Here is a 23,787-nt window from a genome sequence, read left to right on the forward strand (position 1 = left end):
ACATTTTTTTTACCTACATTTTTTTAAGTTTGAAGCTGTCTCATTTTTTTCTAAGAAACTCATTCATTTTGCCAAAAAGGGGGCCACGGTCCATAAACCAGCAGTCTGCTCCTGATCTCGACTCGGTAAAGAACAAAAGTTTACTTAAATCATGAGTACCAAGGGACTAACACTCGCGCAAGGATGAAGGAACAAAAGTTAACCAGACCAGACCGTGCCAGACAGAACGCGCATGCATGCATGCATATTTCTTATCTGAAGTCACGCGTTTCACACTGCTCTGGGTACTGCCTTAAGGTGTGTGTGCACAGTGGACAGAAAGTGACTGTGCCCCATTGCTGACAAGATTTCTTACGTTACGCTCACTTATGCGCCACTCACAACTGTGAACTGTTTCGTCGGCGTCTTGAACAGTCAATTTCCGTGTAGTACGCACAGTTATGAAAATTAAAAAAAAAAAAACGTTAAAAACGTTGACTAAGGACTAAGGACTAAGGACTAAGGACTAAGGACTAAGGACTAAGGACTAAGGACTAAGGACTAAGGACTAAGGACTAAGGACTAAGGACTAAGGACTAAGGACTAAGGACCAAGGAAAAAGTAATGAAAAAAAAGAATCAGGGAAATAGCCGTACCAACATTAACTTTCCTGTTTTGTAAATCTTGCCACACTCAATTTCTCTCAACAGTACGTGACGTGAACCTTCTTTTGTGGTGGAAAACGACGGTTCACTCGTGCATATTTTAGTTATTCATTACTTCTGGGGAGCAGCAGCAGCACCAGCACAACGGCGGACGTGCCGGGGCATAGTCACTAGCGTGGCTCACGGATATATGAAAAAGACAAAAGTGTTCAATTTCGAACGCCTCGCCCGGAATTTTGTAGCATTATAGCCCCAGAAGCTAGCCTGAAATTTTGAGCGCATTTGGTTAATGATAAGTAGTTCCACTTTTGACCTGAAGTTATTAAGAATTTCCAATAAATTTAATTTATTTATTTTCAACTTTTTAACTCCTCTTCGAGAAAGTTTTCCTATGCCCTATGATTTTTTCTCAAAATAGAGGTTTCTTATAGGTTTTGATCCGGGGAACAACTTTGTAGAACATCATAAAGCGCTAGGAGTTAATCCCGGAAAGATACAGGCAAATTTTTAGAGCACGTTAAATTTGTTTTCCAAACTCCAAAAAATATCCTGTATCTTTTCGGGATCAATCCCTAGCGCTTTGCGATGTTCTACAAAGTTGTTCCCCGGATCAAAACCTATAAGAAACTTGAGAATAGGAAAATTTGATTGGGTTTTGAGAAATTTTCTCTAAGATGAGGTTAAAAGTGAAAATTTCCTATAGTAAATTTTTAGAAGTTCCATACTAACTTCAGGCCAATGGTGGAAGTACTAAACCTTAACCTAATGCGCTCAAAATTTCAGGCTATGTTCTAGGGCCATATTGCTACAAAATTCCGAGCGAGGCGTTCGAAATTGAACACTTTTGTCTTTTTCATATATCCGTGAGCCACGCTAATAGTCACTTCAGCCAGACAACTCAAGAGAGCGTTAGAGAGTGTGTCTCACCAACACTTTGGCCTAAGTGAGGGGGTGGCGACGGGTGGAGAGGACACTCCTCGGGGCTGTTTGGCTCGGTGCTGACGACGCGACAGCTTGGAATGAAAGGATTTTTATTGAGAAAATGTGACGGCGATTAGTCGCGTTGATGGGTGCCGGCGTTCTTCCCCCGGCTTCTGGTGGACGTTGCGAGGAGGACGCCATGACCGGTTAACCGTTTCTTGAGTGGATGGGAGGGGGAAAATGTGGCACGCCGAGCTGGCACGTGCCGTTGGATCAAGTGGGAAAACTTTGGAAAATGTTGTCTTCGACGATTAACTACCGGAATGTGATTAATGAATTGAATGTTGGCCTATAAAAGTGGAATACGTCACTGAATGTAGAACTGAATAATTCTAGAGTTTTTTTAAAGGTCCTATAAGCTATTGTGTTTCATATGTTTATAGGATCTATTAAATAAAACTCTAATGCGCAATTCCATGCCAAATAGGGAATCGGTTGTACCGGACCCTCTCCGATTTCAATGAAACTTTGTAGACATGTTTTCTAAGCTTATAAAAGCCATTTTTGTGTATATGGAGCCAGTTTAACTCGATAAAGACATTTGAGTAGGACGTCAGTGCTTTAAATATTTTTGTAATTCAGAATTTAAATATTTCTGTATCTCGAAGCCGTTGCCTTGTATCAAAAAGTGGTCAAAGACAAACTTGTAGGAAATTTGACGGGCTTTCTGAAAAAAATACACTGAAAGAAAAAAACACGCCACTTTTATGAGATTTTCTGATTTTTAAGTTCAAAAGTAAAATTTGAGGGGGAGCACATGATTTTTTTTCGTTCAAAATTTTTGTGAAAATAGCCTAAGATGTTTCAAAAAGACTCACGAAAAATGCAGGATGGAAAACCGAATACGGGAATCGATTCTCCAGACAGTTTCCATATAACCACTGTCCTGAGTCCAATCTTTGTGAAGTTACAGCGGTTTTTGAAAAAATAGTTTTTTAATGGTTTTTGACAATTTCCATACGACAGAATTGATTTTTCAGTCTCGTTAATATTTTTACCAAAAAGCTCGTCCAATTTCCCATAAGATTGTCTTTGACCACATTTCAATTGGAAGTATCGGCTCACAGATATAAGCTAATTGCATTACTCATAACTGAAAACAGAATCTTTTTTTAGTGTAGTAATCATTTCAAAAATTGTAAATTAAGGAAAACCTTGGAAAGGATGATGAAATACCTTTTAATGGACTTCCGTATTTTACACATTATCAATTTGTTTCAAGTTTTGGAATTTATTTTTTTATTTTTTGGAAGAATTGAAATTGATATTCAACCGTTCCACGATGAACAAGCAAAATCCAGATCAAAGGTGCTCCGACTTGGTTCAAATTTGGCATCAAAATTCCTTGGTAAAACTTGAATTACCATAATACGTATTTTCAATATTCGGAATTTCATATGCTTTGTATTCAAAATAAAAATTAAATTAAATAAAAAATATGTATTTTAAATATTCGATATATTTATGCAATGATGCTATACGCAATAATTAGGGGGTTTAAGATTTGAGTGTTTTATAACATCTAGTTTTCCAGGAATATTTTTCTAAAACAAACATTTTCGTTTTTTATAATAGATGTTGGGGTTATTTTTGTTTTTTTTTTTTTTTTACTTGGAAACCTAAAATACGACCACACATCGATATGTTTACACTTTGGATCAATTCTGAGAGCAAAATTAAATGGAAAAATAAAACATGTAGCTAGACAATTTTTAAATTTCGTTAGGGTGGTCCAGTATACCTTTCCTTTGAAAATTAGACATTTTTAATATAATTTAATATATATTTAGGCGTTTGTACTGCTAAATCTCTCTTTTCGAATGCAAACTAGAGCTACACATTTCTCCTGGGATTTTTTTTTGAGATATTGAGTTTTAAATTTTCATCTTTTTTAATCTTAAAACGGCTGTGACTTTTGACCTGAGTTCCATCATAAATTTCTCAAAACGAATTTTTTTTAATAGCTCTAAAAGTACTCAGAACATCATTTTCACTAATACTTGACCCTGAATTGCTTAGTCTGTTTCGAAATAAGCCAGACAAGGCCAGTATTAGAAATGGCCTAGGAGTATGCAAGAACCAAAAAAGTTGGAACTGGTTAAGTAGGTAGTTTTGTATAAGTCGTGCCTTCCATTACAAAAGGGCACATAACTTTTGTAAACAAGAGCGTATCCCTCTCACACCTTATGTAAACTGTTATTTGAGTGAAAGGGATACACCCTTGCTTACAAAAGTTATGTGCCCTTTTGAAATGTTAGGCTCCAAGTTTCCGAAGGCCTGCCGGAAATATGGTTATGCAGGGATTCTTTGGCAATAGAGTGGATATTTTTTAAGGGGGTTGCTTGGGCGATATCTGTGATATGTATGTATAAATATTGTTCATTTTAACCATTTTCATCAGTAAAAAACATGCAATTTTCGATAGAACATGCCATGGGGGTAAATTGGACATGGCTTGTGGGGTAAACTACCTGCCAGGCAAAAATGTAACTTTTATGTTTGGTTGAATTTTTAGAGGGATTTAAAATGTTGAAACACTCAGAAAGGAGTGGGAGCAATGAGGACTTTCACAAAACCTTTAATTTTCTTCGTTTAGATATATTTGGTCTTATATCTGAAGGTTTAAAATCGGATAACTGCACATTTAGCGTTGAACTAGATTCTAATGTTGATTGTTTTTATTGAAGGGCTACGGAATTGAAATTGAAAATCAATGGTATCAGGTTGATTACTTCACCTGACCTTGAGTTCCAATAGAGATTGGTTCAGGTAAATAAAAATTCTAGTTTTAACACTCAGAACTATACTTCAGTAGAAAAGTGTTTAACTCATTTAAAAAATTTGAATTATTTAAGTATTTATGCTGCACTGAACCATTTTAATCTTCCTGTTGAAATATAATTCTATCAAAGAAAAACTTTACTTAAACCTCTAATGAAATGTTGTGAGCAAAAGAAAAAAAAATAAAGCATTTACAAAACCAGGTAGAAGGATAAAAAAAGCACAAAAAATCAAATGTTCAACTCATTCTTCAAAATGTGTTCAAATTACCCCATATTACCATACTACCCTCACAAAAATGTTTTTTTTAATCAAAATTTATCGAAATGAAACATTTTCATCGAATATGATCTCCAATACCCTCTAGTGCCATCCAAATTCCGTTAAAATATCTGTGCAGCCTGTGGCAGAGCAATTTTCTTATGGTGTCCTAATAACCCCAAACTCGTCATGATTTTTCTTTATTGACTTTCCTTAATTTTGAGAGTGGAAATTACGAGTAGCATCTCAAAAGAAATATAATTTCCGTGACAAAATGATTTGGTTCGATATACCTCAACGAAATATAAATAGCATCAAATATTTAGTATTTTTAGAAACATTATGTAATTTGATCATAAAAGTAGACTACGTCTTTTAATCAAAATTGCAAAATGATCAACATAGATTTTTAAACACATACCTTTTGATTCAATCAATCAATATTACTAATGAAATCTCCTTTCAAATCCCTTCTTGATAAATTACCCACTTCCAACTGAGTTCCGAAAGACCTTCTCAACCCAACTCAATTGTTGTGCTGCCGTTTGTTCCTCATCGTCTGCCTCAATGAGGGCCATATCGCTGTCTTCACCTATCACTTTCGGAGGTGAAATATTTGAACCATTTCGGAGAGGGGCCCATGAACATTGTGAACCATCGAGCACCAGCAGAGCAAAAGCCCCCATACATATTTCAGTATCATTCGTACGTCCGGGGAACGAAAAAAAAGCTACCATCCAAGCCAGGCTGGCTGGCAGACAGGTGAGAAAAATCATTCCAACATAATCCTTTACACCTTACTACCTCACAGCAGGGGGTGGTGGGTGGCTCCAACATATTGGCAGACTATTTTTTTTATTATTTTGCTCTTTTTTCTTCTCACCAACAGACGAAGTCAGTTAGTCAATCCGTCACGCCTCAGCGGACTCACACGTACAAAAATCTGACATACACTCACACCCATAGCCGGGAACCGTGGTGTAGGGGTAAGCGCGATTGCCTCTCACCCAGTCGGCCTGGGTTCGATCCCAGACGGTCCCGATGGCATTTTTCGAGACGAGATTTGTCTGATCACGCCTTCCGTCGGACGGGAAGTAAATGTTGGCTCCGGACTAACCTAAAAAAGGTTAGGTCGTTAGCTCAGTCCAAATGTAGGAGTCGTCTCCCTGGGTCCTGTCTCGGAGGAGTCGCTGGTAGGCAGTTGGACTAACAATCCAAAGGTTGTCAGTTCGAGTCCCGGGGTGGATGGAAGCTAAGGTGTAAAAAGAGGTTTGCAATTGCCTCAACAATCAAGCCTTCGAACACCTAGTTTCGAGTAGGAATCTCGCAATCGAGAACGCCAAGGCAAAGCTGTAGAGCGAATAATTTGATTTTTTTTTTGACTCACACCCATACAAACTGGCAACTCTTTTCCTTCCTCATTTCCGCTTTCCATTTATTTTGGACGTCTTTCAGCAAACCCCAACAACCTTCCACCCTTTCCCAAAAATGTTAGGTATTTTATTTTATTTTCGTTAATTTTTCCTTCCTCTCTTTCTCAGGGAGCAACATTTTTTTCTTCTCACTCTTGGCGGGGAAGGTTTTTCCTTTTGGCTATCCCTACCTTCCGCGTGTGACCCAAGCCGGCGAAGTGATGAGGAAGAAGCAAAAAAAAAAACTCATCAAAAACGCGGGAGTGTTTCATCCCGTTCATTCGTGCATACTTTAGAGCTGAAACACCAGCGAAATTATTAATAGCTCATTTTCGGTTGATAGGGTAGAACGACAAGTGGATATTTGCTTTAAAAATGCATGGTTAATCTATCGTAAACAAGAAATCCAAAAAATGTGCAACAAAAATAAAAGCAAATGATTCAACAAATTAATTTAAACCAAATTTTGAAAAATCTGTAAATAGATAAAATGCCAAAAACTCGAACAGCAACACAAATAACACAAAAATCTGCTTAGATTCCTAATTATTTGACAAGATTGGATACCTGCTACAAATTTCCACTTACCAGGTGGCTAACATAAAATTATTAACATAATTTCTATTGTCGAATGAAGCTACAATTAACTCTCTTACCCTAGTCATGAACTGAGTTGTTTTTTTGCTTTCAATAGCTGACAAGATTTTTTTTACCTCGCAAATAAGGAAAAGCAACAAAAAAAGAATGGACATGACCCTAATGTTCTGACTATGAACCTGGGATGGAATTTTATACTTTAATTACTTAGTCGTGCGCTTTGATGTGCTCAGCTAAAGTTGAGAAAATTGATATTGATCGGAAATTGGGGTGGAGTAATTAGCTTTTATGTTAAACATTATGCACATAGTCAAAAATTCTCAAAGTTCGAAACAAAAAACCTAATTTCAAAATTCAAATCAACAAGTTAATCCAATCCAATAAAAACAAAAAGTAACTCTGTAACAAAAACTTTGCCTTCCTCACAATTATATAGTATCTTTATCTGAAATAGCAACAACAAGCATAAAAATGTTCTATAAATTAGGCTGGGTAATTATCTGCCAATTCACACGAAAACGGAAAAAGCTACCCCGCCTACTTTATTGCTATTCTATGTTTCGTCTTTCGTGTCTGTCTGACCCAATATTGGACTGGACACCCCCAGGAGCCCCAGGTTCCTAGGCCAACTTAACCAGACCTATTTTTGTGTAAGTGGTCCAAAAAATTTCAATTTTTGACGATTTTCGCAAAAAAAAAAACATATTTTTTGGACATTCTCCGCCAACTCACACAGCACTTTACCCGACCCCTCTTCGATTTGTGTGAAACTTTGTTCTAATAGGTTACTTTTGTCCCTGATCACGAATCCGAGGTCTGTTTTCGTGACGGAGGGGTGGTACGAACCCTTCAATTTTCGAACATGCGAAAAAAGCAGCCCGGGAGCATGTTGACAGCTCCCATACAAACTGAGCGTACCCCGTTTTGTGGGCCCAGTGGGCCTAAGATGGCGGCCTTCGATATTATCTAGCCAAATTTTTGAAATTGGCGAATAGTTTAATTAAATATAGTTTTTGCCTTGTTTTGGTTTAAAACGACAAAATAAGCATTATGGAATCATTTTCTTTAAAAACTTGTTTAGAGATAAGCCACGTTCAAATATTAGTCTAGAACTGTTGAAGTGAGCGTGCCACAAAAGCCGTCACGAAAAAAAAAGTTTGCTATGCAAATTTTGAGTTGCGTATTTGATGGGCGTACTCCGACGAGGCCCACTTGCCATCTGTCGGTGTATACGCGCAACTCACGAAAACTGTCATGTTAGGGGACGGTTGGAAAAAAGACATATTTTCAATAATTTGCAGCCTGAGAAGGTGATTAGATGGAAATTTGGTAACAAAGGGACTTTTTTATGCCATCGAGGCTTACTAAAAATTTCGAAAAAAAATTAACCATCAACCAAGAAGGATCATTTTTTCATTGAGAACAAAATTTTTCATTTCAAAATTTCGCCTTTTTTCTAACATTGCAGGGTATTTTTTTTATAGTGTAGCAATGTTCTACAAAGTTGTAGAGCAGACAATTACAAATAATGTGATATTCCGTAAAACGGGGTGACTTTGATAGATTCTAGATTTTTTCGCAAAATGAAGAGTACAAATAAAATACGTACGGAATTGTATTAAATCATACTGACCGGGATAGAGAAAGGTTCAAGGTACTTCTCGAAGATGTTTTCATTCAGTTTTGAAAAGTTTAAAAAGTTAGTTAACTATAATTAAGAAAACTTTGATGAATAGCATTATTTTCATAATCTCAAAGTGTCATGATTTTCTCAATGAACATGATTTCAAACCGGAAAACGTAATGCAATTTCGATTCTTTGGACAATTTTCCACTAGGAGAAGGTAAACGAAGTTAGTAAATAATAAAAATTGTGTGTTTTTGAAACATAAAATTTCCAAATTTGAAGGCATTTTCAATAGAAAAAATTGCATACAAAATGTGAAAACATTTGATTCGTCCTTCGAATTCAGTTTAAAATGCAATATGAATCGATAATTTTATAAACAAAATTTTTGTCAACATATTTCAGGCAAAATTCTTACTCTTTAACAATTTTACCTAAAATTTATATGCATTTTGTTAAAAACTGATAAACTCAGTTGACTAAATATAAACATTGATTTTTTTGTTAAAAACTATATCAGCAACCTTAGCGATGGTACATTCGACGTAAAAATAAAATGTGAAGACCTTAAACCAGATTTTAACAACAAAAACTATGATTATCAAAGTATTCAGTAAGTATTCAAAGTATTCTAAATTAGAATTTTCAACGCAACTATTTTTGTTAAACACCACTGAAATTTGTTTTCAAAAATTGTGCATGGACCTTGTGTGGCCTACCCCAGTACATGTTTTAAAAATAACAGTCTTGAGCAAACCCTTACTATTTGGAAAATATTCCAAAAATAAATTTAAACCCTATCAATGTCACCCCGGTTTACGGTATAAACATAAGGGGTTTGCTTATAAAAATTACGAGAAATTGCGATTTTACGAAAAAAAAAGTGTTGAAAAAGTTACTTTTTGCGTTTCTCTTTGTTTCGTCGTCTGTGTCTGTCGCGGGTGACCATGAACGGCCATGACCAACGACGACCATCTTTTCAAAACTTTTTTTTTCGAAAAATCGCAATAACTCGTGATGTTAACAAGCAAACCCCTTATGTTTACATATCATTTTTTTTGTAATTGTCTGCTCTATATGTTTGAAGATCATTGTTACACTCTAAAAAATAACTCTGAAAAGTTAGAAAAAACACGAAATTTAAAAATGAAAATTTTGTTCTAAATGCAAAAATGACACTTCTTAGTTAATGCAAATTCGAAAAGAACATTAAATTTCCCATAAATTGACATGCTTCAATATTTTTACAGTTGAGTAACGGAAAATTTTAAGTAACCCATCAAATCAGGCATCCAATTTTACATAAAAGTCCCTTTGACAACAAATTTCCATCTCATCACCGTTTCATGCTGCAAATTATTGAAAAACACCTCTTTTTTCGCATGTTCAAAAATGCCCCTTCGTCACGAGATATCAAAAAACGGACCTCAGATTGGTGATCAGGGACAAAAGTTACCCTTAGGACAAAGTTTCACGCAAAATCGAAGAGGGGTCGGCAAAACTTCGTCGAAAAATAAATTTCAAATTTCAAGCCCAATTTTCAACATTTTGAAGCAGAAACTATCACAGCTTTAAACACAGTCAGTCAAATAAGGGAACGCATGTTGTTGAATTTCGTCAACATTTTTAATTTGATTTCGTTGCAAATATTTTCAAAATTGACAATATTGTTTCCAAAATCGAATGAACTGTTGACGTTACCGGATTTGCTTACCGGATTTCTATCCGTGTACATTATTACAGTTATGCTACTACCAAAAATTTGCAAAAATATCAATGCGTTTACGAAAATAAAAATTAGTCTAAGACCTGTGGTCCCGAAATTCAAATTTGCAAAAGAATATGCCTTATTTATTCAATGTATTTCTAATCGTTACAATCACCTGTAGAAAATGTTTTAACTATCACCAATATTTTTTTTCAATGATTTGTTTTTTTGAGGCGTTTTTGAACAAAAACTTTAAATAAAATTTGAATAATTTCAATGTAAAAAGGAGCATGACAGGACATGTTACAGACATGGTTGAAATGATCAATATAAATAGGTTTTAGAGATTTAAAAGTTCTTTAAATAAAAATAAAATCTCTTTACAAAAAAAATTAAAAAACCTATCAAAAACCAATCGAATTCCGTTTTCCCGATGAAATGCAACACTTTTTTCGTTTTAAATGGATTTACACCATATCAAAATAAAAGACTCAGACTAGATTTAAGATTTGAGGCTTGCGATTTGTTATGAAAGGCGAGGAAGAGTTGAAATCTTGTTATCTGTTAAAGTTTATTTGAACTTGAATGAATAAGAATTCTTTAGTACGATTCTTCAAAGGCATAAAAATGGAATATGAAACATAACTTTGCACAGGAGATGCAAAGGAAGGGTCACCTCAATTTTTCTTTATTCAGAACAACGAACGTCCATCATCATTCTTCCGAAAACCCAAACTCATATGCACGGTCCCAATTCACCTTTTTCTGTTTCAAAAAATGAGCCCAGGATAATGCCATCACCACCATTGGAGCCTTCCATGTCCCAGGTTCCCCCCAATCTCCCTTCACTTACCTTTTTCCGAGCTCTATTCGCTTCGGCAAGCTGCCCGGTCTCAACCTGATTTTTATTAATTTTCACCTCACTCGGCTACACGATCCTTCACTTTGCGCCCAGATATTTTCGGGGCCACCTCGTTTCCGTCGTCCCCAAGAGAGGAAAGCGACAGCCTCGGCTGGATTAGATGACGGCCCTTTCGCCGGAGTGAAAACCCTTTTTCCTGTTCTCAGATGATGAGCGCTCGTTAGCGTTTCTTCCCCCCCAAAAAACCCTACCAAGGCCCCTCAAGCTTAGTTTGAAATAGTAGTTTATGCAACAAGTTGCAAAAAGAGGATTTTTCAGCACGAGTCGTACATTTATCCAACGAGGTTCACCGAGTTGGATAAATACCACAAGTGCTGAAAAAATCAAGTTTTGCAACGAGTTCCATACAACATTTTTTGCAATTCCGAAAAACACCCATTATAAGTCAAATTTTCATGTATTTTGTCAATAAATCGTTTAAATCAAAAAAATTTTGAAAAGTGTTACTTTTCGAAACAAGTGCTGAAAAGTTCAACTTTTCAGCACCCATTTCAGTGCTGAAAAGAAGAACTTTTCAGCATTTATTTTGAAAAGTGTTGCTATTCGATTCTGTTATTTTTGGTACAGAAAAGTAGGCTATTTCGTCGTTCAAGAATGACAGGAAAAGTAAGTAGTTTCACGACGGAATTGCAAAAACGTTTATTTCAGCACTTTTCTTTTCTCTCTCGTCTAGCACTCGGCAGGCACTTTTACGGAACGTTGAAAGATACACGACAGCAGCGCCATCATCAGGCCGTTTTCCGTGTCACTTGTCATTGTCCCTAACCTCTCCTTTTGGTGGGCGGTAGAACTTAGGCCGGCGTTTTCTGTGAAAAGGTCCAAGAGAAAAATGGCGTAAAGTGGTTATTGGAGGAGAAATGGACACTAAAAAGACGAATCGAGCGCGAAAAATGCTGAAGTGTTCTTCTTTTGTAATTCGATTTTCATAACCTCACTCTCCGGAGGACATTGCCATTGTGTCCTACCCTAGAAAAGACCTGACAAACAACAATTTAATATTATTAGAGCAGTGACATCTGTGAGGACAATCAGCTTGTATGTTACCCCTTTCGTCTTTGTTATTGTTTCATGTTGTTTGACAAGTGATTTCCGCAGTGAAGTGTTACAAAAGTATCAAAATAGTCCCTTATACATTGTTACGACCCCAAAAAAGTTTGGAATTCGGCGTTACCGAGCCAAATATCGTTTCCGATTCTTCGATTCCTTCAGCCTCTCTGACAGTTGGAAATGTTTTGCGTAAATTTCCCACGGGGTTTTCCGGGGCCGAAGGTGATCGAAGCTGATGTGATGGAATCGCTTTTTCGCCAGTATCACGTTTTTTCACGAAGCAATGCTTCGGTGGCAAAGTTTTGGCCGTAGAGATTTGGCATCTCAATCAGGAATGTCGAAAGAAGGTGGCGTTTTTTGACGAGGGTAAAGCATGTGGGAGAGATCATTGAAGGCAGAGAATTGAGCTGACGGTTTATTACTTCGAATAATACTGACGTTTAATAACTCGATTAAATACGGTTGTGCTTGTCTTCGGTTAAATACTTTATGTAGACCAAACTATTTAAACTTGTTTTTTTTTATTTATGACGCATTCTATCCAAGAATAAACTAAATTGAAGAAAACGCCATTTTTAAACATTTTAAAGTGGATTTTAAAATTGAAATAGTATTGGTCCATTTTGAACAAACCAAATTTGGTGAACACTTTTGTATTAAACAAAACCTATCTCACCAGAAACAAAAAACAGCAAGAGACGTTTAATTTTACAGTTGAATCTGAGGTTAAACAGTAAAAAAATCAATGAATAATAATGAACTTTGCTAATACAGTCCAGACTCGATTATCCGAAGGCCTTGGGAAAAATTCACTTCGGATAATCGAATCAAAAATTTTTTTTTCGTTGTCTTATTTTTGATTGTTGAGCTATAGTATGACCCTGAAACTATTCTAAAGTGATTTAAAATTTGTAGATCCAAGATGGCGGCCAATCAACCATTCAAATTTGACTAAAATGGGGTCGCAGAACTCGAATTTGATGTTTAAAACAATAAAATAAAATAAATCGATTTTTTTTGTTCGTGATTCGATTGTCCGAAGTCCCACTTACTAAATTCTTTGATATTGTCATTTGTTGTATATTTTCATGAGTATTTAATTGTTTTTGAGCTAGAAATCAGAGCTAACATTGCAAATGATTATGAAATTGATATTTACAATTAATGGTTAAGAGCATTTTCATTCTGTATATTATTTAAAACTACGTACTCAAACATTTTTTTTACAAATTTTGATAAAAAATGATTTGATATTTTGAAAAAAAAAATATTAGAAAAATGTTAAATATACTTTTAGTATTTTTTTGCAAAATTTCATTGAATTCATGAAAATATAACTTGTTTCTTAAGTTTAAGTCTCAAACTAAAAAATCTGACTCAAAACTTTAATTTTGTTTCAAAGGAGTCGTCTCCCTGGGCCCTATCTCGGTGGAGTCGCTGGCAGGCAGATGGACACTCACAATCCAAAGGTCGTCAGTTGGAATCCCGGGGTAGATGGAAGTTAAGGTGTAAAAATAGGTTTGCAATAGCCTCAACAATCAAGATTTCGGACACCTAGTTTCTAGTAGGAATCCCGCAATCGAGAACGCCAAGGCAATGCTGTAGAGCGAATAATTTGATTTGATTTTTGAGTAGTTTATGCAACAATTTGCAAAAATATGAATTTTTCAGCACGTGCCGTACATTCATCCAATAAGGTTCAACAATCAAGTTTTTCAACGAGTTCCATACAACATTTTTTACAATTCCGAAAAACTCCCTTTGAACAGAATTATAAGTCAAATGTCCATGTAATTAGTCAAAGAATCGTTTAAATCAGAAAAATGTATTACTTTTCCAAACAAGTGCTTAAAAGTTCAACTTTTCAGCATCCATTTCAGCGCTAAAAAGTTTAACTTTTCAGCATTTGTTTTGAAAAGTGTTACTGTTCGATTCTGTTATTTCTGGTTGAGAAAAGCAAGCTGAGCAATTCTCTACCAAAACCGGAAATGGATTTTATTTGTATTTTTTGATTTGGCTAAAACTTTGTGGTGGCCTTCCCTAAGACCAAATAAGCTATTTTGTGTCATTGGTTCCCCCATACAAGTCTCCATACAATTTTGGCTGCTGTCCATACAAAAATAGTATGTAAATATTCAAACAGCTGTAACTTTTGAGTGAATTTTCTGATCAATTTGGTGTCTTCGGCAAAGTTGTAGATATTGTTGAGGACTATTGAGAAAAAAATAAATACACGAAAAAAAAAATTGCAGATTTTTTTATCAACTTTTTTTTCACAAAAACTTAATTTCCCAAAATACGTATTTTTTGATTTTCGAGATTTTTTGATATGTTTTAGGGGACAAAAATCCGCAACTTTTGAGCCATAGAGAAACATGGTCAACAAATCTGCCGCCAAGTTATGAATTTTTGAAAAAATATTGATTTTTGGAAAAAAAAACGAAATTTCATGCTAAAACAAATTTGACGTTATTTTTTAATGCAAAATTGAATTAGCAATCGAAAAGTACTTTACAGATTTTTTGATAAAGGGCTCCGTTTTCAAGATATAGCCACCAAAAGTTTGATTTTAGCGAAATATTTGCAGTTTTTCGATTTTTAAATATAGTGACCATGAGTGACCATTTCTGAAAATATTTTTTTTTGAATGTTAAGAAAATTTGCTATAAAATTGTCTAAGAGACATTGAAGATTGGACCTCGGGTTGCTGAGATACAGCCGCTTTAAGAAAAAGAAACACGAAAATTGAAGTTTTCTAAGTCTCATCCAAACAACTCACCATTTTCTAATGTCGTTATCTCAGCAACTAATGGTCCGATTTTCAATGTTAAAATATGGAACATTCGTGAAATTTCAAAAATCAAAAAATACGTATTTTGGGAAATTAAGTTTTTGTGAAAAAAAAATTGATTAAAAAATCTGCAAAAAAAATTTCGTGTTCCTTTTTTTTCTCAATAGTCCCCAACAATACCTACAACATTGCCGAAGACACCAAATTGATCAGAAAATTCACTCAAAAGTTACAGCTGTTTGAATATTTACATACCATTTTTGTATGGACAGCAGCCAAAATTGTATGGAGACTTGTATGGGTTAACCAATGACACAAAATAGCTTAGGAAGGCCCCCACAAAGTTTGAGCCAAATCAAAAAATACAAAAAATAAAAATGGTCGAAATCGGCCGATTTCGTAGAGAGTTGCTCAGCTCTTTTGTCGTTCGAGAATGACAGGTAATTTCACGTGTTTTCGGGATATCGCGAGTTGAAAAATGAGGGTAGAAAACACTAGGAAGAACTTATTTTTCGCAAAATTTCTGCTTTAAGAGGCTGTAGAGTCCGAGAGTCCGACCAACAAAGTCAAAAAATTTGTGCAGTCTATCTAAAAATGAGTAAAGACAATTTCGATTGCAAATTTAATTTTGCATCTTGGAATAATTTTTGAAATTTTAGATTTTTTCCAAAAAAAAAATTTTATTAGAAATTTGTATCCTTAGAACCTGAAACTCTAGCGCAAAATATGACTTTTTGACCTCTAAAACATATTAAAAAACGGAAATCGGAATAATTCACAATAAATGGTAATTTTTCGATGGAAAATTTTAATTTCTAGTGATAATTTTTAAAATCCTGATTTTTTGGAAAAATATTGAAGGTGAGGTTGGAAAACAATAACTTCAAATATAATTTGCATTATATTGTAGAATATGGCAATTTGTTTACCTCTTAAGCATAATCCAAAGCCAAACAAAAAATAAGGTTCTTTTAAATCTTATAGACCGATCGATTAAAACAATGCTTTGCAAAATCATTCAAAAATTGTTTAAAAAATAAAACTTTCCCTGTTCCTGAGAGGAACACCCGTGAAGAGTATCGGGGCCGATGATTCAGTGACAGCTTATTAATCAACTTAATGTTAACATGTTAAGGTTAATGTTAACATTCCATAGGTTGTCTTCCTAAGGTGTCTTGATAAGGTAAAGTTTGTGACGATACACTACCTTCCCTTTACTAAGCAATCGAATCCGAAGGGAAAAGATCACCAGTTGTGTTGGTTTGAGCCGGGATTTGAACCCCGATCTACCGCTTAGGGGTCGTGCATAAACCACGTGGCCTTTTTTTGGAGAATTTTTGACCCCCCCTCCCCCCTCATGGTTTTTCGTGGTTGCACGCCAACCCCCCCCCCCCTATATGGCCACGTGGTTTTTTCCTCCCAGGTGAAAAATTTAAAAAAAAAACAAAATAAGTATAGATTTCAAAAATGTTTATCCACAAATGATGTACCGTCAGTGGTGGTGACTTTTGGTCAAAAAACGATATTACTGTTGTTATTTTAACACAATAAAAACATTTCAAATTATATCGAAATAAATAATGTTGGGGAATGCTCCTGAATTTACCAACATTTTCCCAGAATATGGCTAGTATAATCACACCGTTCATAAATGCCAATCGTTTTAAAATTAACTCAAACTCATCCTTATGAGGGGGTGACATTGGGTCAAATAGAAAACATTTTAATTTGTGTAGGTGCTGTAACACCATTAAAACCAATTTAATCATATATATAAAAAAAACAGAAATTCACTTAAAAGTGTGAAAAAAGTATGATATCACAATGTTTAAGGTAAATAATAACAGTATAACAATTTATTGAAATGGTACAGAAAGTAAAAAATACTCTCAACAAAACAAGCAACTTAGTAAAACATATGTATTCAAAATTATGAAATTGCAGTGCAATTAATTGCATCCAGAATAAATATGCTTTAAGAATTAAAGCTATTTTGATATATAAACAGCATTCATGATTTAATTTAAATGCGCTTCTAAATATTTTCTTAAAATCGAAATTAATTAAGTAGAAAAGTTTTGTTTCAGGAAAAAAATATTTTCATTTTATTTTAAGGAAAATATCTAGTTATGAAAGCTCCTAGTTAATATTTATTTTATTCCAAACATTCATAAAAATCCAAACTAAAGCAACTTTTCTTTTTAATTAAGCATGATTGATTCCAATGATTCAGTGTGTCCAAAAATGTCGAGCTGTTTAATTTTTTTCTCCATACAAGAATCAGAGACAGGGACAAACATTCAATATTACGACCTTTTGAAATGTTAGTCTTAATTTTTTTTTTAATATTGATTTCGAAAAGATCGAAAAATTTCACGAAAGTTTTATTTATAAACATTGAAAATCGCACCATTAGTTGCTGAGATATCGACATAAGAAAATTATGGGTTGTTTGGGTAGTAAACATCCATTTTTCTATTTTAAAATCTTTGCATGGCAATATCTCAGCAACAAAGCAGCCTTTGCTCTCTTGCTCTCTCAGCATTTCAAAAATATTTTTTTTCAAAATTGGGCAAACATGGGCACTATTTTTTTTTAAATTAATAACTGCAACTATTTTTAAAAAAAAGTTACCTAAAAATAGCTATAACTTGAAAACGGTGCACTTTATGAAATTTTCACTAATGTACTTTTAGATTGCAAATTCGATTTTTCATCGAAAAATAAAATTGAAATTAAGTTGCGGTCAATATTTAGATTTTTCTTTAATCAGTATTTATTCAAAAATTCATAACTCAAACAACAATTTTTTTGCCCGTTCTGGAAATTTCTGAAAAGTTGGCAAAATTAAAAAAAATAAAATTAGTGTTTTTTTGCAAATCATGTTTTAGTGACAAAAAGTGAAATTAAAAATCAGCAAAGTAAATTACCATTTATCATTTTTTTCAGTGTAGTCCTTATCCATACCTACAACTTTGCCGAAGACACCAAATCGACCAAAAATTTCTTCAAAAGATACAGATTTTTTAATTTTCATTGCTGCCAAATTTGTATGGAAAACTATATGGACAAACTAATAATGCAAAATGGCTTGGGCACCAAAAAAGGTTTCAGACGGATTAAAAAAACCAAAAATTAAAATTTAAGAATAAAGACCGATTTTGTATAGAATTGCTCGAAAATTGATTTCGTGTCTTTGGAAAAGTTGTAGACAACGCGCTAAAAATCATTCTTTTAGTCATGGCCATCCAAATTGTTTAAGTCTTACTCTTACTTTAAATTGATTTTGCTATCGACTACGTGTTTTGATACATTTAAAAAAGATTGAGCTAAAATTTGGAATTTATTTTACATTTTTTTCAGTTGTTTAAATAGGCAATTATCTACGATTTAAGATTTTTGATCCAACTTTTGGTTGCTGAGATATTACCTCAAAATAAATACAAAAAAAAATATTGAATAAGTTAATTTTTCAATCTTTTCAATATCTTTGAAATTATTAACACTGGGACGCCCAACGCATGACCAATATACACGGATGCCAAAGCCTCCCTAAAACGTTGGAACGGTAACTTCAACTCACAGGTTTTCGGGCTTGTCTCCGCGGATTTTCGGGCGATTTTTTTTACTAGAGCAAACAAAAGTTGGAACGACGTTTTTGATCGCATAAATTACAGATTTGATCAAATCGAGTTCTGTTTTAAGGATCATCTAGACATCCTTATATTTTCAGGAAAGGGCACCTTTGGCCCCTATTTTTTTAATCTTTAAATTAATTGAGAAACAAAAACAATGTTTGCTTGAAGCTCGTTTTTTTCTCTAAAAATCTAAAATGTTTGCCCATGTTTCTCTTTGGCTCAAGAGATGGTCCCTATTAACATAAAAAAAAAAAAACAAAAAAAAAATACCTACAACTTTGACGATGGATAGTAAACGTGTATTTTATGAAATGTTATGTAATATAACAATCCGAATTGTGTAACCCATGAAATAAGGAATATATTTTAGACCAAAATATTCATCAAATTTTTTGGTGAATCTTAAAGTATGTATCGTTTGTTTTTTCGTTACTGGTTATTTTTTAATGTTAGACGTTTCACTTGCAAATGAGGTAGTGAAACTGAAATTTTGCGCGATAATCCTGAAATTGGGGTTTTTAGTTTCTTTGTGCTTAAAAAAATATTGCATGAGAGAGGAGTAGGCTTAGTGATTTTTCACGCTAGAAAATAGCAAATTTCACGGGGACCTCTATTTCAAAACACCTAATTTCACGCAAATTTCACGGAACGTGAAAAAATTTAAAATAACTCTGAAAATCTTGTGTTTAAATCACAGAAACTACTTTTTATGTTTCATTGAATATTTTTCTTGAATAAACTAAAAAAAAATCACTAAATTTGAACGTGACACAAAAAATTATCCTAATTTTTAAAAAAGTTTCCAACTGGTTTATAGATGGACTATTTAAATATTTTGAAACAAATGTAGGGCATGCGTATTCTAATTTACTGAACAGCTTTTTTTCAATATTCTACTAATAAAGCTAAACAGTTTTCACTGATTTGCTTCTGCAAGATTTAACAATTTTATAAAGCCAAAATGAGTAAAATAATTTGAACTTTCGGCGACGTTTAGCCTATTTAAAATAATTTTTGCAATTCCGTCGTGAAACTACTTACTTTTCCTGTCATTCTTGAACGACGAAATAGCCTACTTTTCTGTACCAAAAATAACAGAATCGAATAGCAACACTTTTCAAAATAAATGCTGAAAAGTTCTACTTTTCAGCACTGAAATGGGTGCTGAAAAGTTGAACTTTTCAGCACTTGTTACGAAAAGTAATATTTTTCAATTTTTTTTTTTATTTAAGGGTGCACAGCAACGAAGGAAGTTGTTGTCTTCTTATTTCAAAATTGTCAAACTTACGGACCCAATCGTGCAACCATTTAATTGTAAAAATAGTCAAACTTTGTTGTAAATTACTTTGTGGACAGTACATTAGGGGATGAATAAAAAAATATTTCGATAGTACCCGTAGTTTTGAAGATACTAAAATGTCTGTAACAAAAATCTGGGTGCAAAAGCTCTGTTTGATGTGCACCGTTAAACGATTTATTGACAAAATACATAACCATATGACTTAGAATTTCACTCAAAGGGTGTTTTTCGGAATTGCAAAAAATGTTGTATGGAACTCGTTGCAAAAGTTGATTTTTTCAGCACTCGTCATATTTATCCAACTCGGTGAACCTCGTTTGATAAATGTACGACTCGCGCTGAAAAAATCCTCTTTTTGCAACTTGTTGCAAAAACTACCATTTCAAGATTTTCATCACATATTTCAAAAACCAAATTTAAAATCAATAGGCAAAAGAAATATAATTTGTAACGAATTCGAAATTTTTATTCAAAATGAGAACAGAACACAAAAATGTAGTTTTATTTTACATTCACGGGAATCATTCACCCAAATAATCAAATATCGTTAAAATTAAACAGGACTCAGAAAAAAAATAATGTTTTTAGAAGGTAATTACAAAAAATAATACTCTTAATTTTATTTTAAACAAGCCTTACCCGACAAACTTCGTTCTGCCTTTTTTCGTTTGTTGACGTTTTTTTCTTTTTTGCTTATTCAGCCTCCTGTGATCAAAATATGATTTTACGTAACTTTTTCTATACAATTTGTCGATGCTCCGGAATCGGTTCCAGAGTGGCCAAAGTGTCAATTAGTTAGCGTAAGAACCTTCCCTGGGCTTGTTTTATTTTAAATAAAACACAGATTGATTATTTTAAGTTCTTTTGAAACTATAGGTTTTTAATAAAATAGCAGTAAAATTTTTGTAATAGCGAATGAAAATATTACTAAATTTAGTTAGTTTCAAAAAAACCTGAAAAATCTTAACAATTCTTCCAAGGGTTCATATCAAGCTTTTCAATTTAAAACTAATAAAATTTACTTAAATAGTCTTTTAGCATGAAATATTTTTTATGTTGTTATTGAAAAAATAAACTTGACAAAATTGATAAATTTAACGAATTTAACGCCAACCACGAAATCTTCAAAAATCACTAACCTTATATTAGAAATTAAACCAGGGTATTCACTCGCTTAATTCTACAGTTGTTACACAGTTCATAACACAGTTGTTTGCAGTTCATAAGATTGTTGTTATTTGAGTTTGATAAATTATTTTGAGAGAAATCGTTACCGTTTCACACAAACATAAAATTTCACGGGATTTCGCGGAAAAAGCCAAATTTCGCGGATTTCACGCTGTCCGCGAAATCGTGAAATTTCACTAACCCTAGAGAGGAGATACAAGATATCTTGAGTTTGTTTTAAGTGCCAAAAGGAAATCTTTCGATTAAGATTCTTCGATCACTTATAGGACCAGCTACGGTAATTAGCTAAGATCTGAGATTTTGAAAATTATTTTTTTTTTCGCAGAGAATCATTTTTAGACACTTTATTTATAATACATATTTAGTTTTTTGCCTTGTTACGAAAATCTTATAAAATTGTCAGCAATATTTATTTTTTTAGTTGTTCCAAAATAGAACTATCGAAGACTACATCTACTTTCAATGCAAATTTGCAAGCACATTTTTAGTTACTTGATACCATCAACAAAAAAAAATGAAATTGTGTTTGCATTTTGGTACGCATTTTTTAGGGTGTATTAACTTTGGATACTGTCACTTTATTTTTTAACAGCTTTTAAACTTTTGCAAGACGTAGTTACATGAGTATTAAAAAGTGTACATTCAATAACAGGCTCAAAGTATTGATATGAATCTGCCGAAATATATAATTCAATATTGAATTGGAAAATATTATGACATTGAAATATAAGTAATAATTTTAAACACAATAATTGTATGGTTTTGAAGCGTAACAAAAAATGTATGCATATAAGTAAATTCAAAGCGCTTATTTTTTTGTTTTTTTTAGAAAAGATTTTTTTTAAAGGCCACGTGGTCAGCCGTCGACCCCCCCCCTCCCCCCCATGGCTTTTCATGTTTTTTTTCGGTCGGATTTCGGACCCCCTCCCCCCCCCTAAGGAGACCACGTGGTTTATGCACGACCCCTTACGAGGCGGAAGCGTTACCACTGGGCTACGTGGCTCGGTCCCAAAAAGTGTTTGCCTTGATAAAATTTTATCCCCAGCCTATCATCTAAATTAGCAGTCCGTGAATCCTCCGAATCAATCTCCTGGAACTGGCTCATCAATCAATTCAAATCAAAACCAGCTCTAACTAATGATTGTCATTCTGGAAAATGTCAGCAACAATAAAACCAGCAGAGGTACTCAATTATGTGCACAATCCGAGAAGAAATCCGAGAGATCGCTGGTCGTCCACCGACCTGGCCAGTGTAGGGTTCTTCCTTTTTCCTTTTTTTTACATGGAAAAAGGAGGAAAGAATCGTCGCCAATATTCCGCTGCATATTGAATTACTTTTCATTAGCGCAATTTTGCAGTGTTGCCAGCCCCAACTACAGTGTTAAAAAAATGTGTTTTTATATGAAGAATATTTTCTTTTAAGAAATTTCAACATGTTTGTACTGCACAGTGGTTCAAAAGCCTGTTTTGACGAACTTAATTGATTAGAGCAAAAAGTAAGCATTTTCGTGCTTTGACATGTTCTACAACTTTGTTCAGCGTTGTCATGGCCTACTTTTGATGAAATTTGTTTTTCAAAATACTCATCACACTAGGCTATGGAATTTCTAACTTTTGACTGTTAAGAGATAAAGCTTTGGTGTCTTCGGCAAAGTTGTAGGGCTGAAAATTTCCACAAACTTTGTCGAAGACGCCAAAGCTCTATCTTTGCGTTGAATACCAGTTTTGGAACCTTTTCCATAAATCCCTGCCAAAAACCAGTTTTTTGACTAAAACTATGTGGAACTTTGATTTTTGACGATTACAATGTTCAGAAGAGTTGTCAGTAATATCAAAACAAACAACTTTGTCGAAGACGCCAAATTGATAGGAGCTATATGTGATAAGTTATAGTAAGATTTGGTGATAATTTAGCTAGTTTTCGAGCTCGGTATACAAAGCCTCGGGCAAATTTGGGCAAAAACCCATACAATAGGCTTCAAGTATGACTATTCCACTACAAAATGTCGGGTGTCGGGTGACCGAAGGTTTACGGTCATAGATTTCCGAGCATTTTAATTTATTTTATTTTTGATGACTATTTAAATGCATTTAGGACACTTTTAAGGCACATAAGCCATTTTTGCGATTTATTCGGACACACGAGGCGTGTAGGCCAGACTCTTGTGAAAATTTTGATGTATTGGAAGTCTATTTTTGAGGCTATCCAGTGTATTTTTGTGAATATCTTTGAAAAAAAAATACCTTCCAAAAGAGTTAATCGGCGAATCTAGACATCTAGACAACGTCATAACGTTGGTGTTGCAAAAGACAGTAAATTATTTCAAACATTCATATTATTTATTAGCCAATAGATTCCAAAGATAGACTTCCAATACATCAAAAATTTCACAAGAGTCTGGCATACATGCCTCGTGTGTCCGAATAAATCTCAAAAATGGCTTATGTGCCTTAAAAGTGTCCTAAATGCATTTAAATAGTCATCAAAAATAAAATAAATTAAAATGCTCGGAAATCTATGACCGTAAACCTTCGGACGAATGATTCACCCGACATTTTGTAGTGGAATAGTCATACTTGAAGCCTATTGTATGGGTTTTTGCCCAAATTTGCCCGAGGCTTTGTATACCGATCTCGAAAACTAGCTAAATTATCACCAAATCTTGCTATAACTCATCACATATAGCTCCTATCAATTTGGCGTCTTCGACAAAGTTGTTTGTTTTGATATTACTGAAAACTCTTCTGAACATTGTAATCGTCAAAAATCAAAGTTCAACATAGTTTTAGTCAAAAAATTGGTTTTTGGCAGGGATTTATGGAAAAGGTTCCAAAACTGGTATTCAACGCAAAGATAGAGCTTTGGCGTCTTCGACAAAGTTTGTGGAAA

At 34.0% G+C, this 23,787-nt stretch overlaps 1 protein-coding gene across 2 annotated transcripts in view; it reads right to left on the reverse strand.

Annotated features, from left to right (window-relative positions):
* LOC120432624 (heparan sulfate glucosamine 3-O-sulfotransferase 6) overlaps nucleotides 1–23,787 on the reverse strand; it is a 158,640-nt gene that overhangs the window by 121,953 nt on the left and 12,900 nt on the right. Inside the window, exon 1 of one of the 2 annotated variants that reach the window (XM_039597877.2) lies at nucleotides 10,865–11,151. The exons of the other annotated variant lie outside the window; for it this stretch is intronic. The gene's annotated coding sequence lies outside the window, so the exon portion shown is untranslated. Of the gene's footprint in view, nucleotides 1–10,864; nucleotides 11,152–23,787 lie in introns of those variants that run through there. 2 annotated transcript variants of the gene reach the window in all.

This window comes from Culex pipiens, chromosome 1 (assembly GCF_016801865.2).
Source record: "Culex pipiens pallens isolate TS chromosome 1, TS_CPP_V2, whole genome shotgun sequence".
Classification (NCBI taxonomy): Eukaryota; Metazoa; Arthropoda; class Insecta; order Diptera; family Culicidae; genus Culex; species Culex pipiens.